The 16,044-nt window shown below is 45.4% G+C and overlaps 1 protein-coding gene and 1 long non-coding RNA gene across 7 annotated transcripts in view; both read left to right on the top strand.

Annotated features, from left to right (window-relative positions):
* Positions 1 to 16,044, top strand: part of KCNA1 (potassium voltage-gated channel subfamily A member 1) — a 113,197-nt gene that overhangs the window by 79,685 nt on the left and 17,468 nt on the right. The gene's annotated exons all lie outside the window — the stretch shown is intronic.
* On the top strand, positions 1,115 to 15,867 carry LOC144297380 (uncharacterized). The gene is made up of 2 exons (XR_013364417.1): positions 1,115 to 13,689; positions 15,464 to 15,867. It is a non-coding gene; the product is annotated as an uncharacterized LOC144297380 (long non-coding RNA).

Below are 16,044 nucleotides of genomic sequence, written 5' to 3'. Positions count from 1 at the left end.
TCTAGACATCCATCTAGACATCCATCCATCTATCTACACATCCACCTAGCCAACCTTCCCCTAATTTTGCACAAACAGGAGCATATAGTGGCTGACATATCATTTATTTAGATGAGCTTAGATGTCTATGAGATGGAGGCTGCCATCCTCCAGACTCTATAAATGCCTTGATCCTCACTTGTAGTTGTGAAGACCTGTGGGACAGAGTGGAGATGAGCAGGCCTGGCTGCTTAGCAAGGAAACTGTTGTTATCTTGGGCAAGCCAAGCTATGGGAAGGTAATCTAAAAGGCCATCCACAGAATACCTAATTAAATGGGTTCCCCAAGTAAGACCATGCTGTGAAAAAAGGCTTTGTGGTGTCCCTCTCATAAAAGAAAAACAATTCATTGCTTGTTCCATTTCTAGTTACATATTTATCATTGAGGCCATGCTTGTTTGCTCAGCCAATTCTATGGGTACAAATCAATTTATTTTTGTTTTTAGCATTCTGCTATTCAGTTGCCAAAGAAATACATCAATTACTTAATGGTTTACCTAATTCATTCTGTTGATCCTCTGTAATATGATCCATTTCTTTGTTCTTGGTTAAAGCAATCATGTGACTAGAATGTGCCTGAAATTCTGCTTTGAACATCACCATCTCCCATGTCCTGGGCAGGTGCACATATAACTATGCACACACAGTCACTCACATGTACACATTGCATGTATGCCTTTGAAGGCCCAAAGGTTCAGAAAGAGAAAACAGATCACAGCAAGTACAATCAGCCTCTAACTCTCTAAAATCCCCTTGTGACAACTCACATAGCTGTCACTTCTTGAGGAACTAAATTTGAATTCTTCAGGAGCTGTACTATTCTGGCTAATGAACTATGAACTTTCTGAAAGTTCACCAGGACATTTTTTTTCTTGTCTTTTTTGGGTTGCACCATGCTATTGTAACCCTTTGCCACCTTAGTAAATATGAATAATTGAATCTACCTTTGAATGATGAAGGCTCATTATTTTAAGGATAGAGGCTCATTAAGGCATAGAGGACATAGATTTTGGAATGAGACATATGTGGCACTGGGCTTCAGGTTTAAATGCCACTTACATGCTATGTGACTTTAGATAAACTGACTTAAATTCTATTAACCTCTTTTATTTACTGGTCTCCAAAAATAGAGATGATCATATTTACCTTATAGGGCTATAATGGGAGTTGGAAATGATGTAGGTAAATTGCCTGGAGCATAGCAGTATCCCACATATGGTAGCAATTGTTGTTTTGGCTTTTATTATTCCAGAGTGTACCAATGAAACATATAGTTATAAAAGGTTCAGGAAATTGAAATTGAGTCAAATGTGAACTGTGCTCAGGACAGTCTTCTGAAAAACTGAATTCCGATGCCACAAGCAATATCTTCTTTATTAATAACATTGGAGTTTAGTGGAGAGAGATCCATATCTGGTATGTCTATTTGGTGTTCCTCTGAAAGTTGTTGGTATAAGTGGTCTGTGCAGATTGATGGAACCCACATGGGGGAGGGTTGTGTTTCTCAATCACCTAGACTAGGCAAGAAATGCAAGAGCAGGAGTCCTAGGGACTTTCACTCCAGCCACACAGCAGAGTGAAGAAGAGGAAGAATCAGATCTTCTGCCCCAGATCCTGTAGCTGCTGCCTGGTCTCTAAGCCACATGGGTTCCATTCTTTACTTGGTGTGATGGAAGTTGGTTATGGCCCTGTTGTTGAGTAGAGAGAGACATGAAGAGGCAGACAGACAACAAAACATGCTCTTTGGGCATCGTAAGCCTCTAGTAGCTTTTAAGGCAAAGGACAATTTGATGAAATATCAGCAAATCAAAGACCTATGGTTTTCACTTCTTGCTCTCAGACTCCTAGAATCATTAAGGAGGAAGAGGTTGACAGAATATGATGTTGACCCCAGGTAGCTGAAAACCCACCTAGGCAAAGATCCAGATGATGGTGGCAAGAGGGACGGGAGCTCCCACAAATCACGGCCATCCACATTTCTAAGAGCAGAATCATATTCAATCAGTCCTATATTTGCCAAGCCACAGCGTACAACAAAACCTCAAAGAATCCACTTTAGATAAAAGAGCTGAGGCTACTTAAATGTCTTTCCTTCCATTTCTCTTGTTCAGAACATCATAAAATCAAGCCTGACATCTTCAGCTAATAAGGTATTTGAGGGAAAAACCCAGAAAGAAAGAACTAAGAAATCCCCAGCTACCAGTATCCTGGGACTATTCTGTTTCCAGGGCTGGATTTTCAATTATTAATTAATCACAAATTAGTAAATAACAAAAAGTAAATGATAAGAAAGTGTTATGAAGTCTTCCAGTGCTTCTGAAAATGCTAAATGGCAATCTCCATTATAAACTCTCAATAAATATAATTAAATGCCTACTACATGTCAAGTGCTCTGCTGGGCACACTGGAAGTCACAGAGAAGCACCATTTCCTCAGGTCCTCCAGGGGAACTCCGAGTCGATGGGGTATGCAGGAGACATCATGAAAAGGCCACCAGCCATAGGAGAAAGTGCCAATGTCGTGCTCGGCTGGCCCCCCAACTCCAGAAGGCCACAGGACCAGAAAACACATTAGTTGGAAATCTGTTTTCTCCTTGTGGGTTTCATGACATGAGTTTCAATAAGAGAATTTTCAACTGGATATGTTATGTCTTCTAGACAGTAACAGTTTTTAAATCCCAAGGGAGGAATTTTTGAGGATGTCGAGAGAGATTATTCTTTCCTGGAATCTTTGCTCCAAGTGATGTGTATTTGTTTTTTTTTTTAATATTTTATTTATCTATTCATGAGAGAGAGAGAGAGAGAGAGAGGCAGAGACACAGGCAGAGGGAGAAGCAGGCTCCATGCACCGGGAGCCCGACGTGGGATTCGATCCTGGGTCTCCAGGATCGCGCCCTGGGCCAAAGGCAGGCACTAAACCGATGAGCCACTCAGGGATCCCTCCAAGTGATGTGTATTTGTGAGAGGAATGGACCATGATGCCTTATTCTAAGGAGTTCTTACCTGTGCCATTAAATCACTACCTGAACTGAGCATGTATACCACACTTGCATGCATGTGCAGTAGAAGCTGGACCACTGACATCTCCCACGTCCCCCAGGACCCCCCACCCTCTGCCCTGTCTCTAGGCCAAGTGGAATCTTTGACACCAGAGAACCTTCCTGGGCACAACCAGTTTGTACTGTTATTAGAATTTTTGCCTGCTAGCCTGCTAGATACGCTTAGCCTTGATGTAACCTCTGCTACATTAGTAGCACATTCTTGTGACAGTCTGGCTCTGCTCAGCCTACTCTCTGGAGTAAAGCCACCCATTCTTAAATGGGTGCCCCAAGGCTGTCTTGAAGCATTCTCTTTCTTTTTCCTCCCTTAGCTTCCCACCATCTTCTCAAAAGTCTATCTGAAAAAAAGAAATTTCTTCCCTAAACTTTCCCAAGTATTTGAAGGACTGTAGTATAAAAGAATGAGCTCTAACTTTGAGGATATACAAGTGTCTATTCAAAGCATGACTTGGCCACTTGCTAGCTGTGTGGCTTTGGGTAGACAAATTGACCTCTCTGATCCTAAGTTTCTTCATCTGCCAAATAGAGTCTCTATAAGTATTATAGGGTGCCCCACTGGCAAAGCAATTTGTACGGTGCCTGGCATATAGTAGGTGGTTGTTGCATTTAATGTACTTCCTACCCAAATTTCATTTCTTTTTACATGCCTTGCTTATACTAGCATAATTTAGTTCATAAAGTGCCCTTTTATGAGACAGCACTTTGCTAAACACTTTCCTAGGCACCATCTTGTTTAACCCTCCTGTTTTGTTTTGTTATTGTTGTTGTTTTTCTCAGAGATGCTATTTTCAACATTTTCTAGATAGATTTATCAAGGCCAGATATGAAGACTGTAAGCCAAGCTCTCAAAGGATTCCAGAAAAGGCCACCATTGTCTCTTCCATATGCTTCATAGTTACTTAGTTATCTCATTGCCGCTGTTCAGACATGTCATACAAAGGAAGACCATGTTCCTCTCCTCAAGGTGCTTCCAGTCTGGTCGGTGAGAAGAGAGAGAGAGAGAAGATATTGCACATACTTGTTGAGGGCAAGACAGTGCTTTTCTATTCTTGTTGGAGCCTCCTCCTGCAGCCACTGGCTCAACAGGCTGCTCAACTGAGTCTTCTCCATAGCAGAAGATGGCAAAGACTTCCAGGGAAGGAGGCAGGCCAAGGATAGAGCTGGCCTGCATCTCACAATGGAATGTGTGGGTCTGTTCTAGGGCACTTTCCCAAGGATCCTTTTCATAGCTATTCTACCTGTCAAAGGGGTCTATATTTCTAGGTATGAAGCTTTAAGTGAGGGAGGCAGAAAAATGGAAAGGCACAATCCTGTCCCTCAAGGAGCCAAGGTCTTCAGAAAGAACACTTTACCCAGCTCCAGAGACATGGGTACCTGTGGCAGCAGCGGGAATGGGGCAGTGAAGAAGGGGTGGGCCTGCGAGGTTTTGAAGATGAGCTTTATGTGGCCTTGGAAAAGACATCATTGCTAGAATAAAAGAAATGGCCTGAGAATCAAGGGGTGGAGATTTCCTTATTATGAACCAAGAGAAGTATTTCTAAAATTCAGGCTATGGTGAGTAGAAAAGTGAAGGGAGAGAGGACAGCATGAAGGTAAAAGAGATGCTCCAATATGTTGTCAAAAACGTGGCAGGTCTGTTAAGTGACTTGGTAGGATCTTGGTGACAAAGTAAAGTAGCGATTTAGAGAAATAAAAAACAAAAACAAAACAAAACAAACAAACAAAAAAAAACGTGGGCTCTAGACCCAAATTCAAGTCCTGATTGTCGGTGTTGCCACAGAATATGTCTCCTATGATTCATAGAGGCGAGGGCACTACTTCAAGGGTGCTGGTGAGAAAGAAAGGTGGATGCAGCAACTTCCCCTACAGGCAGGCTCCATGCCCCTCTCTGCAGTCCCCACTGCTTTCCTTTGGCTCAGGGCCCCATGGATATGGTCCCACTTGTCACGAGAGAGGTTTGGAGGAGCAAGTCCTCTGACCTTCCAGAAGGAAGCATCCTTCTCCCATGGTGGGAACATAGGCCCTAACTAGCTGGGCCTGTGGGCCAAGATGGGGTGGAGGGTGGCCACATCCCAGCCTGCGAATCCCCACCTGGTCACCCTCTACTGTGGGACACTAGCCCCTTGGAGTTTGCCTCCAGATGATCTTTGCCATTTCTGGAGCTGTGGGATCCAGCCAGGTATAGTTTTCCTCCCCTGCGGCCTGACCTAGTTCTAGTTAAAAAGTATTTAGATTTCTCATGGAAAAGAAAAACAACAAATCAAACATTATATTCCTTTCCTGCATTTTTTAAAATTTTAAAACAATCATTTAGGGGTGGCTCAGTCGGTTAAGCATTTGCCTTCAGCTCAGATCATCATCTCAAGGTCCTAGGATCTAGTCCCACATCAGGCTTCCTACTCTGTGGGGAGTCTGCTTCTCCCTCTGCCTCTGCCTGCTGCTCCCCCGGCTTGTGCTCCCTCATTCTCTCTGTCAAATAAATGAAATCTTAAAAAAACAACAACCAAACAATCCTTTAAGTGAGCTTCTCATTTTCTGAATGGTAAACTGAGCCACAGAGAAGAATACCAGCATGCTATTATCCCACAGTGAATCAGGATCAGAGCATTGGCATGCTGAGCTCCAGCTCTAGACCAGCAATGTGCCTATGAAGCACCAGAGCCTGTTATAAGTAGGTGCTCTGGATCCACCAAGTGGGAGTCAGGTGGAGAAAGCCTGAGCTGGGGCCCTGGGCTTCCCTGTTCTCAAAGTCCCAGGGCCTTCTGACACCAAGGAGAGGGGCCCAGGGACTGCACTTGAGCGTCTTTGCCCTAGACGGGAGATGCTCCACCTCCTCTGTTCCTTTTCCTCTCTTGACAGAGTGTTTTTCTCAGAGGTTCCCCTCTCTGCCCTGCTCAAGCGTGGCCTGGACACAGTCTCGTGGCACCCTGTGAAAACCCCTGCTCCAGCCACCTGTCACTGCCATAGCCAGCCTATTGATGGGGTCCAGGCTGACGAGCTTCCTGTGTGGCCAAGAGAGGACCACTTGGAGGGCTCCAGGACATGTGAGCTAGGCCACAGACTCAGTCTCAGAGACAGGTGCTTTGGGTCCTGCCCCCCTCTTCTCTTCTTCCCTGACGGCTGTTTGCAACAAGCCTGAGCCAGAAAGTCCTGCTGTCCTGTAACCTCTCTGCTGGGCACAATTCGTTTGGGCTTCTTTTCCTTCTGCTTCTGCCTTCACCTCTCCACCTCTCATACTGGTCTTCCCGACTCTAGCTCCCTGAGCTCTCTTGCTCTGTCTCCCGATCTCCTGTCTGATCTCACTCCACTGAGATCCCCAGCATCCAGCCTGCCAGATCGGAGCTAGAAGGCTGTGACTAATGTGCTTGAAGGTGAGTCATCTGCTAAATATAAAAACCCACTCACTCCTTGGATGCCAAAGATTCTGAGAGGCTCTGTGTCCTTCCCACCCAAACCCATCCTTCCTCAGGGGGCCAGGAGAAGTTTATTTGTGAACAGCAAACAAATAAACACCGAAGAGCAGCAACAGCAGCATTATCTCAGTGCCCTTTGGCTCTCTCCTGAGGATCTCTGAAGGCAGTGAATTTCCTGGGTCCCTCCAGCTCCTCTAGCAGGAAGGAGTTGAGTTAGGAAGACAGTGCCTCTGCCCCACCTCCATGGATTTATGAAGAAGGCAAAATTTATCTTCAGGATTTGCTTTCTCCTCTTTCTGCCCTGTCCTTATTCAGGAGACCCCAAACTGCCCATCCTCTTGCAAAGGTAAAGATAAGGCTTGTAAATACATATGCATCTTACAGGAATTAGGTGATGCTTACCCATGCACGAATGAATAGGTAATGGAGGGGTTCAGGTATGGGGCCCCACTGTTGGATGGGTGCCCTCCCATAGTGTCACTCTGTTACCCTCTGCAGGTTGCTTTCTACTTAGCCTGACTGCAATGGTTCTCTGTCATCCTTGGAATATGAGTCCTTGTAGTATATGTATTAAATATCACATGCATATTTAATACTGGATACTCTTGGCAGTTACTTTGTGTCAGGTACCATGCCTAACATCTTACATGGAGAGTTTCAATTAATTTTATCAATCCTATAAGTCTATCATTATTCTCAATTTACAGATGAGGAAACCAAAGTTTGGAAAGATGAAAACAATTATCTATAGGCCCAGTAATAGATTTAGAACCATGATTTAAACCAGTACTTTATACTTTACCTCTAAGCTGAACTAGTAATTTTCAAACTTTCTTTGATGCCAACCCATAGTAGGAAAAATATTTTATGTCATGATGCCATGAATACACGCATACACATATACATGTATATATGTACATGTGTGTATATCTGCACACACATGCATATGAGACAAATGTCTGAGGAAACAACACTCTTACTGTTTTCTGATTCTATTCTTTGCTATTCTATTCTACTCAGTTTCTGTTGTGGTCTAATTTTATTTTTAAAATTATGCAGCCCACCAGATTGTTTTCATGTCCTTCTATAGGTCATTATCTGCAGTTTGAAAAACACTGGGCTGAACCATACTTAAACCATAGTAATTGTTCAACGGGAGAGTGTCTGGGAAGCCAAGTTCCAGTCATAGGACAGTAGCTAAAGTCTGTGACATTAGGCAGGTGTCTTCACTTCCCGGGCCTCATCTTCCTAAAGCCTGATGTGAAATGGCATTTTACAGAATGGCCCAGGAGGCCCAGCTCATGCTTTTCTTTAATTGCCTCAAACCCTCTGCTTATATCACTTTCTGTGAAAGACGAGTGGGCACCTCCCTGGGCATCTATCTCCCGTGTATCTCATCTGTGCACTGGGAGATACTGACTGATGGCCTGGCAGGTCTTCACTCTTGCTTTGGTGATGCGCTTGATCACTGTGGTGTGGAATAGAGAAAATACAGTTTCCACCTGTCTGTGAGTTGTGATCTGAAATGAAACAGCACATTTTTCTCATGCAAAATGTGAATCTGATTCCCCTTCTGTCTTTATATGTGTCTGCTGTTTGGTATCTTTCTTAGGCTTTCTGAAAGGCAGAGGAAAGACCATACCAGTGGAGACTGGGAAGTGTGAGTTGTCAGGAGGGAGACAGACAAAGAGAAAGAACTGCAATAAATCAGATAAACCAGAATGGTGTGTCTGGACTCAAAAAGACTGGGTCCTGATCTCCCTGTGGCCACTAGTGGCTGTGTGACCTTGGACATGACACCTGTCCTTTTTGGGCATATCATTGGATGTGAAGACCTTGCATAAGGTTTCATCCAGCTAGATATTCTAGAATTATGAGTTCACACCTTGAGGTAGGGAGGAGAGAGAGCCAAGCCCTTGGGTGATGCTTCCCATAAGTGGCCAATCCAGGAAACTCCTGATGATGAGAATTGCTTAGGTCTTAATAACTAAAATACCCTGTCATTCTTCTGTTGGCTTCACTCAAAGGGTGTTTATCTCATTCCAATGAGTTTCAGACTTCCAAATTGGCTGCCTGTTGTAGGTGTGCTCCTTTGTGGACAGGTTGCATGCCTGTGCCAAGTGCCATCGAGTAACTAGAGCAGATCAGCACACAGGCATCTCCCATCCTGTAGATTAAACTTTTGGGGAGACGTGATTTGTTTGGGTCCCAGGCTCATTGGTTGCTCTGGCCTATGGGTGATGGTCTACAGAGGCATCTGTAGCTGAGGCCAGGCCAGCTCAATTCCGGGATAGGCTGGTTTATACACAGGCCCTCATGTCTCTGACTCTGGGATGAAGACCCTGTGGGGTTGGTATGCCGCCCCCACTTCTGTGCATCCCAGCTGGCCCTGTGGCTAGGAAGAAGTGCTCTCCCCTGGAACCTGGCCCCCAGGGGGTGGTATTGGCACCAACATCCCTGCAATAACTTGCACCCCACCACCCTGAGACCCAGCGTCACTGACAAGGATACCATTGGCATGCACTCTCTGGAGGCTGTGCTCTGCACTCACCCTTCCCCTCTCTGGTGAGGACACTCAGGCCAGTAGGTCTGTGTCTTTCGGCCCTCTGCACTGTTATCAGACAGGGAACATCCTGGGGGTGATTGGCAGGCCCTGAAGCACAGGACGCAGAGCTCCTTTTACCTGCATCGAGGTGCATAGTTCCTCCCTTCCTGGCAGCCTCCCCAGGAGAGAACTGGGCTCTCCAACTGGCTATGGAATCTACACACTGAAAGAGACTTTCAAGGGTCACCTTGATCCCCTGCCCAGAGGAAGACACAGACCTATTTGATGACCACAGCCTCTGAGGCCAGAGGAGGACAAGCTGCTGCCCTTGTGTGGGGACTCCCACAGGCAGGGAGGCAGCAGCTGAGGCCTCCTGGGCAGGCCTCTCCCATTTGCATTCTCTCCCTCTCTTCCCCCAGCAGGGGATGCTGCCTCTGCCTCTATCAGGGGCAGAGAGTCCTCTGGCTCCCCTTGAAGAGGCAAGAGGAGGAACATCCCAGCATTGCCACACTCCCCAGCAAAGACAGTCTGCATTTCTAGGTGCCCCTAACAACTACTTTGTCAAAAATGAGCCACAAATGTCCAGCTTCTTTGCTCAGCCAACATTCATGGAGCACCTACTCTGCGCCAAGCACTTCCCCATCCTTAAAATGCATGGCGCACAGCAGCTGGATCCGGTTTATCTCAGGATCCCATTTATCTGCAGGCCAGGAGGAAGGGTACCTGTAGGCTCCTGCCCATCCGATGATGGTGCATGGCAAAACACATAGATGCTGCCTCCCCTTCTTCCTCTGCCCCAGTTGGTTAGGGAGAAGAGTGCTGTGCCCTGCTCTGAGGAACTGCTGATGAACTCTGAGTGCCCAGGGAAAAAGGAACATCTGCCTGAAAAATGTTTCCTACAATTGCAACAAGAGAAGGAGATGCAATTTTTTGGCTTGAGCCGGGTTCAGTGCAGATATGGCAGGTAAAGAACGTGGGGCACTGTCTTCTCAGAAAGAGAGGGGTCCATCACTCAGCTCGTGGGAAGACACAGGTCTGTTGCTTCCTGGCCAGGCCTGGTGTGAGCCCCATCCCCACTGGGTCTCCTGGGGACGTGAGCCTGGCTGCTAGCACTACAGGCAGTGAGAGGATGGAGAACTACCCAGTGCAGGACGCAAGCCTTGGTAGCTCCTGGCTCCTGCATACACTGCTCTGTCCCTGGATGCTCAGTGCCTGTTGCTCCAGGATGTACACTTTTGCTGCTTCCCCACAGTGCCTGGTGTGGGGATTCTGCTTAGCCCAGTTAACTCCTGTTGCCTTGAATCAACATGAATGAGGGGCTGAGGAGGAAAGGCAAAAGAAAAAGCAAAAAAAAAAAAAAAAAAAAAAAAAGCCTAGGATTTGTCTCATAGAAACTTATGTTAGTCTTTACAAAACCTTTGTAAGCAGAAGGTGAAGCAAAGTTGATGTAATTTTTAAGCCCACACTCTTGATTTCTTCCTGTCTTGGGCTTTTCCATTTCAGACCCACACAGAGCACACTAGCTTGCCTCTCACAGAGCTGGCTGAAGGGTAAAGGGATAGTCACCGCCACCCACTTTATAGATGACACAAAGGGCCACCAGAAGCACCTGAACCTGTGTATTTCTCCCCACCCTTGCTGCCAGGGATCAGGAGATGGATGGAGGTGCATCCCCTCACATCTCAGCCTTTGGTAATGAAGTCCAGTAGCGCTGGAGGCAGAGCGCCCATGCGTGGTCAGCACTGGGCAGGCACCTCACCTCAGCTCTGCAATGGGGATGAAGCCATGCAAACTCTGTAGACTTGTGAGGACTAAATGAGAGGAGGAATGTTTGATGGTTGGTACAGTTCTTTCTGGCTGTTTATCTATCCTGGAGTTCCATCACCTTCTCCATACTGCCAGACTTTGCTCCTTCTCCAAAGTCCTGATCACCCCAGGATTCCTGGTCTTGTGGAGAAAACAGCAGGAACTTTGAAGCCAGGCCACCCTGTGTTTGAGTCCTAGCTCAGTCACGTACCGGGTATGTGATTTTGGGCAAACTCACCACTCTGACCCTCAGTCTCTTCATCTGTATAGTACTAATACCCCCTCTCCAAAGTGCCTTGAGGATCAGGTAAGGCAAGGAGTATTCACAAGCATGGGACAACCTGGCCCTGCTCAGCCTTAACCCCAAACACACTCATGGGCACATGTTAAGTTTCTCCTCCTTTCTCAACTCCTCAGACTGGCTTCTGCACATCAGCAGTTTTCTAGCTTGGAATATTTGGAGAGTGGAATGTGAGAAGGTGACTCCAAGGTGATACTGCCTGGGATCAGAACACAGAGGGGGCTCAGAACCTTTAGTTTGAGGTTCTCCACTGCAGAGGTAGCAGAAGGGAGGCTAGAGTGAGGTCATAGGACTGCCGATATATATGCCTTTGTTCACTTGGTACATCTCTAGTGATCTCTGAGTTAGACGTATCTTGGCAGATCCATTTAGTATTCTGTTCAGCCTGGAAGCCCAAGGTGCCTTTGGAGCTGCAGAACTGGCTGGCTGACTCCAAGGACGCACCTGCCCTCTAATGGTGAGAAAGGGAAAGGCATGGCAGCCCCAGGCTAAGCTCGCCTACCAAGGAGCCCGCCAGACTTGAGATACTGCAGGTGATGATGTGTGTGGTCACCTGCAACACCAGGCAGCACAGATCCAAACTAGCCTAACACGTGGAGGTCAGTCCCTGGACACACTCCAGGCCCCAGATCTGGGGTTCCACCCACTGATGCATTTATTCATTCCTTCAACACATTTCTATGGAGTGTCTCCTATGGGTGGGGAGGATGGTGGTTCTAGGTGGTAGGGAGATAATAGTGATCAAGACAAGCAAGTCCACCCACTCAGAGTTTTCATTCTAGTGAGTATGCTGTTTGTTGGGCAGGAGTGGAAGCTCTTCTTAACTCTCCCCTTGTCTCAGAGTCAAGAAATCAGCAGACACCAACTAGGCACCTGATTCATGCCAGCATCTCTCATGTCTGTTTCTTTTCATAAAAAATAGTATCAGCAATTAAATGACACAATATAATAGAAGGAGCACTGAACAGACAGTTGGTTGGACTGAGTCTGAACTCTGATGCCTCCACTTACTAGTCGTATGATCTTGGGCTCCTTATTTAAACCCCAGCTTGGCCTGTTACCTCCCAGCAGTATGCCAGGAGCTCATGAGCCAGTGATTGACTAGAGCACATGGTCCATTGGGCTCTCCAGTGATGGGGTGGGGGGTGCCATAACATCAACCTACCCTGTGGCTGGGGATGCTGCAGTGCCTTTCACCTGGCATTTGGAAGGAGCAATCAAAGATTCTTTGTTTTATCATTAAAAGAAGGAAATAAATTCATAAATATTAATTTGATACAATTTGTTTAGTTTCACCATGCACCAGTATTTCAGTTCTCTGCTGCTGTGTAATGAACCACCCCAAAACTTAGTGGCTTAACACAACTGTGCATTATTACGTCTCATGATTTCTGTGGGTTGATCAGACTCAACTAGACAGCTTTTCCACTTTACATGATTGCTGCTGGAGCTGGAATGTCCAAAGTGGCTTTTTCATGCACCTGTCTGGCACTTCTGCTGGAATGGCTGGCTCAGCACTGGGGAAGGGAGGGCCTGATCAGGCATCTGTCTCTTCATAGTGTCTCCAGTGGGTACCTGGCTTTGTGGTGGATCAGGGATCCCAGAGCTTTACAAGAGGCTGAGCCCCAGTGCACAAGTTCTTATCAAAACTCTGATTGCACTGCATTTTCCAGAAGAAGTCATGAGTTCCTGCTTCCTAAAGCAGTGGGGCTGTGTCTTCAGTAGTTTTGGGAATCAGAGCGCATTTTGCTGCTACTGTCCTTCCCAGGAATGACTTCGAATTGGGAAATTGGATGGCTCCATAATCTGGTGTGGCAGGAAATAATATCAGCCCAGCAGGATCACGCCTTCATTTCTTTGAGCAGCAGTCATCCCAGCAAAGAAGCTGTCTACACACTGAGAAACCTGTAAATTTCCTCATTTATTTATCCTTTCCTATTTGTCATCAGTGAGAGAATTGGTGGCATTGGAGGGATAGGACATAATGGCACTAAGGTTTTTGTGAGAGTCAGCATATCCAATTTAAGGTCACTGCGTTCTAGACACAAACTCTAAAAAATAATTTCCAGCTGCTAAGTCTTAGTTTGTTTTTTTCCCCTATTTCTATCTCCAGTGTAGAGGTGGGTTAATCATACCCCTCAGGTCATTAAACTGCCCTTGTCTTGTTTTACTAATATTTTTATGTATGTATGTATGTATTTTCTTTGATTTTCATTCCCACTCTCCATCCCCTTGCAGGCAAACATTCTAAGGCACCTAATTGTGTCTTTGTGCACATTCTTCCAACCGATGCATTCCTCTTTTGTTGGCATATAGGTTTAATTTACCTAACCAGGGTTATGTTATCAATCTAATTTTGCTTTTTATTTTTTTCCCTCAGTATCATGGTTTGTAAGTCCATCCATGTAGCTCCATATTCTTCTATTTGGCTGTTTCTTGGTGTGTACTCACCTAGTGCCCTCCTCCCTCCTTCCATTCTGCTTGGCCCTTCCCAGCAGTGGACTCCCGGATCGCCTCAGCTCCCTCCTGTGAGTATCACCTCTGGGCACATCCTCAGTGGACCTCATGGGCATTTCTTTAGGCTCTTGTGCAGAAGCAGAATTGCCAGTACAGAGAAGGTGTTTATACATCTGTGATGAGATAGTACCAGTGCTTTTCTGAGTGAATGCCCTGGACTCACTTCCAGCAGCAGTGCTAAAGGGCAGATCCTCGGTTTGCAGTCCAGCCCTAGCATTAGCCATAGCAAGAAGATGCAGGCAAAGCCCCTGCTCACAAGGATCCCGTGGCATTACTCCCCAGTTCATCCTAGACACAGGCGCTTGTGGACTTGGGTCTTCGGATTTCACCCCTGGAAGTCTGACTGGGCCCTGGGCAGACCCAGGCCACAGCCATCTGCCTTGGCACCCATGCCTTGTCCACCTGCCCTCTATATGTCAAAGATCTATGCCATGGCAACACACCAAAGCATCTGGGACTGGATTTACTCAGAGAGGAACTCAATGCAGATGAGAGATCTCATCTCCCCAGGGTTACCTAACACATCTCTGGGCTAGCCAGGTGCAGTTCCATAGGTAGTTGCTGGAACACAGTCATTGGCAATAAGTACTTTGTTTTACCATTGGTAGTGAGTCTGAAAAGCCAACTTCTTGTTTGGTTAGTATAGAGTAAACAATGTGACTTTAATGAAATGACCCAATGCCAACCAGATCACCTATTTTACAAACTCTTCACTTCCCAAGAAAAGACACTAAGATCCAGACAAACGATCTTCCAAAGATGGTTGGGTAGTTGAGAGATAGAGCTGAGGCCAGAACCCAGGGACCAAGTTATCCAATCTCCATCCTAACCATTGCCCTAGTTCCTTCTACATGTCAGGGACCCCAAATCCACAGTCTTCAACTCTGTTCCATGAGCTTGAACTCCTTCCTTCACCAGCTCAGTCTTGAAAAAGACAAAGAAATACTAAAGTGGGCTTATTGATGGCATTTCTTCCCTCTCCAATCCAGTAAACAGTAAAATGAGACAGGAATAAATAAAGAGGGAGGAGAAGAAAATAACAGAGCTATTTCTCAAGAGTGAATAGTAGGGTATGGAATAAGGGAATAATATCCTATGAGAATTCTAAGCCAGTGGGTGTTTCCCCCCATTTTCCAGATGGAGAAGCAGAATCAGAGAGGCACCCAAGGAGTAACTGTGAAGAAATATAACTGATTATTTAGCAAAGAGATCTAAAACTATACACACAGTTCCACATTATCCTGTTCACAAGAGTCACCAAAATAGGTTTTATTTCTTTGTAAATGTCTTTTCCTTGTGGCTCAAAGCTATAATTCCCAATATCTTCATATTATATCTTCATTCTTTGATCCAACATTCCCTGAGAATAATAACCATAGTAGTGGTTTCAAAAACTGTTAAATAATATTTACATACCCTTGTAAAATTGACAAAGTTGGACACAGGATGCTGCTTGAGAAAAATCTTAATTCTGTACAAGTAATTAATCGGGAAGGATGGTAGGATTTGAAGATGAGGGGATAAGTTCTGGAAATAAGTAAACAAATATCTAATTGGACATGATCAAGGGGAAGTCTGCTGTTCTACATTACAATACCTTGGAATGTCCTCAGAAACTTCCTTTGCAAATTAGGATAGGTTGGAGGAGAAGAGGATTTCAGAATTTTGAGCTCATTTGCTCTCTACACAGTAAGAGGAATGTTAGAAAGAATGAGTGCTTTCTTTGTAATCCTAAGCCACACTAAGCAATAGCTTTGTGAATGGGGTCATTCTATTCCATTCCAGAGAACGCTTTGAAGGGAACATGACACATAAACATCCATGGCATCCGTGTCCAGGACTGCACCAGTGGACAGCGTCCCTGGCTCTGCAAGCCAGCACTTGATGGCCCCCACCTGATCCCATGCCTTGGAGAGATTTTTTTTATTTTCGAATTCATACACTGTAAAATTCACCCTTTTAATAATGTGCGATTTGGCAGTTTTGAGTATATTCAGAGTTATGGGCCTTCCATCACTATTGAATTCCAGAACACTTTCATCACTCCAAAAAGAAACCTTATACCTGCTAGCAGTTGCTCTTAGTTCTCCCCTTCTTCTGCCCTCCAGTGCCTGGAAACCACTAATTTACTTTCTAACTCTCTAGATCTGTTTATTTTGGACATTTCATATAAATGGAATCACACGAAATGTGGCCTTTTGTGATTGTCTTCTTTCATTCAGGGTAATGCTTTCAGGGCTTATCCTATTGTAGGTTGAATCAGTACTACATTCATTTTTATGGGTGAATGATATTCCGTGGTGTGGATATGCCTACTGTATTTCATTTATCTGTTCATCAGTTGATGCACTCAGAGAGGATTTTAG

Source organism: Canis aureus, chromosome 25 (genome assembly GCF_053574225.1).
Source record: "Canis aureus isolate CA01 chromosome 25, VMU_Caureus_v.1.0, whole genome shotgun sequence".
Classification (NCBI taxonomy): Eukaryota; Metazoa; Chordata; class Mammalia; order Carnivora; family Canidae; genus Canis; species Canis aureus.
This window is presented reverse-complemented; position numbering and strand designations above follow the sequence as displayed.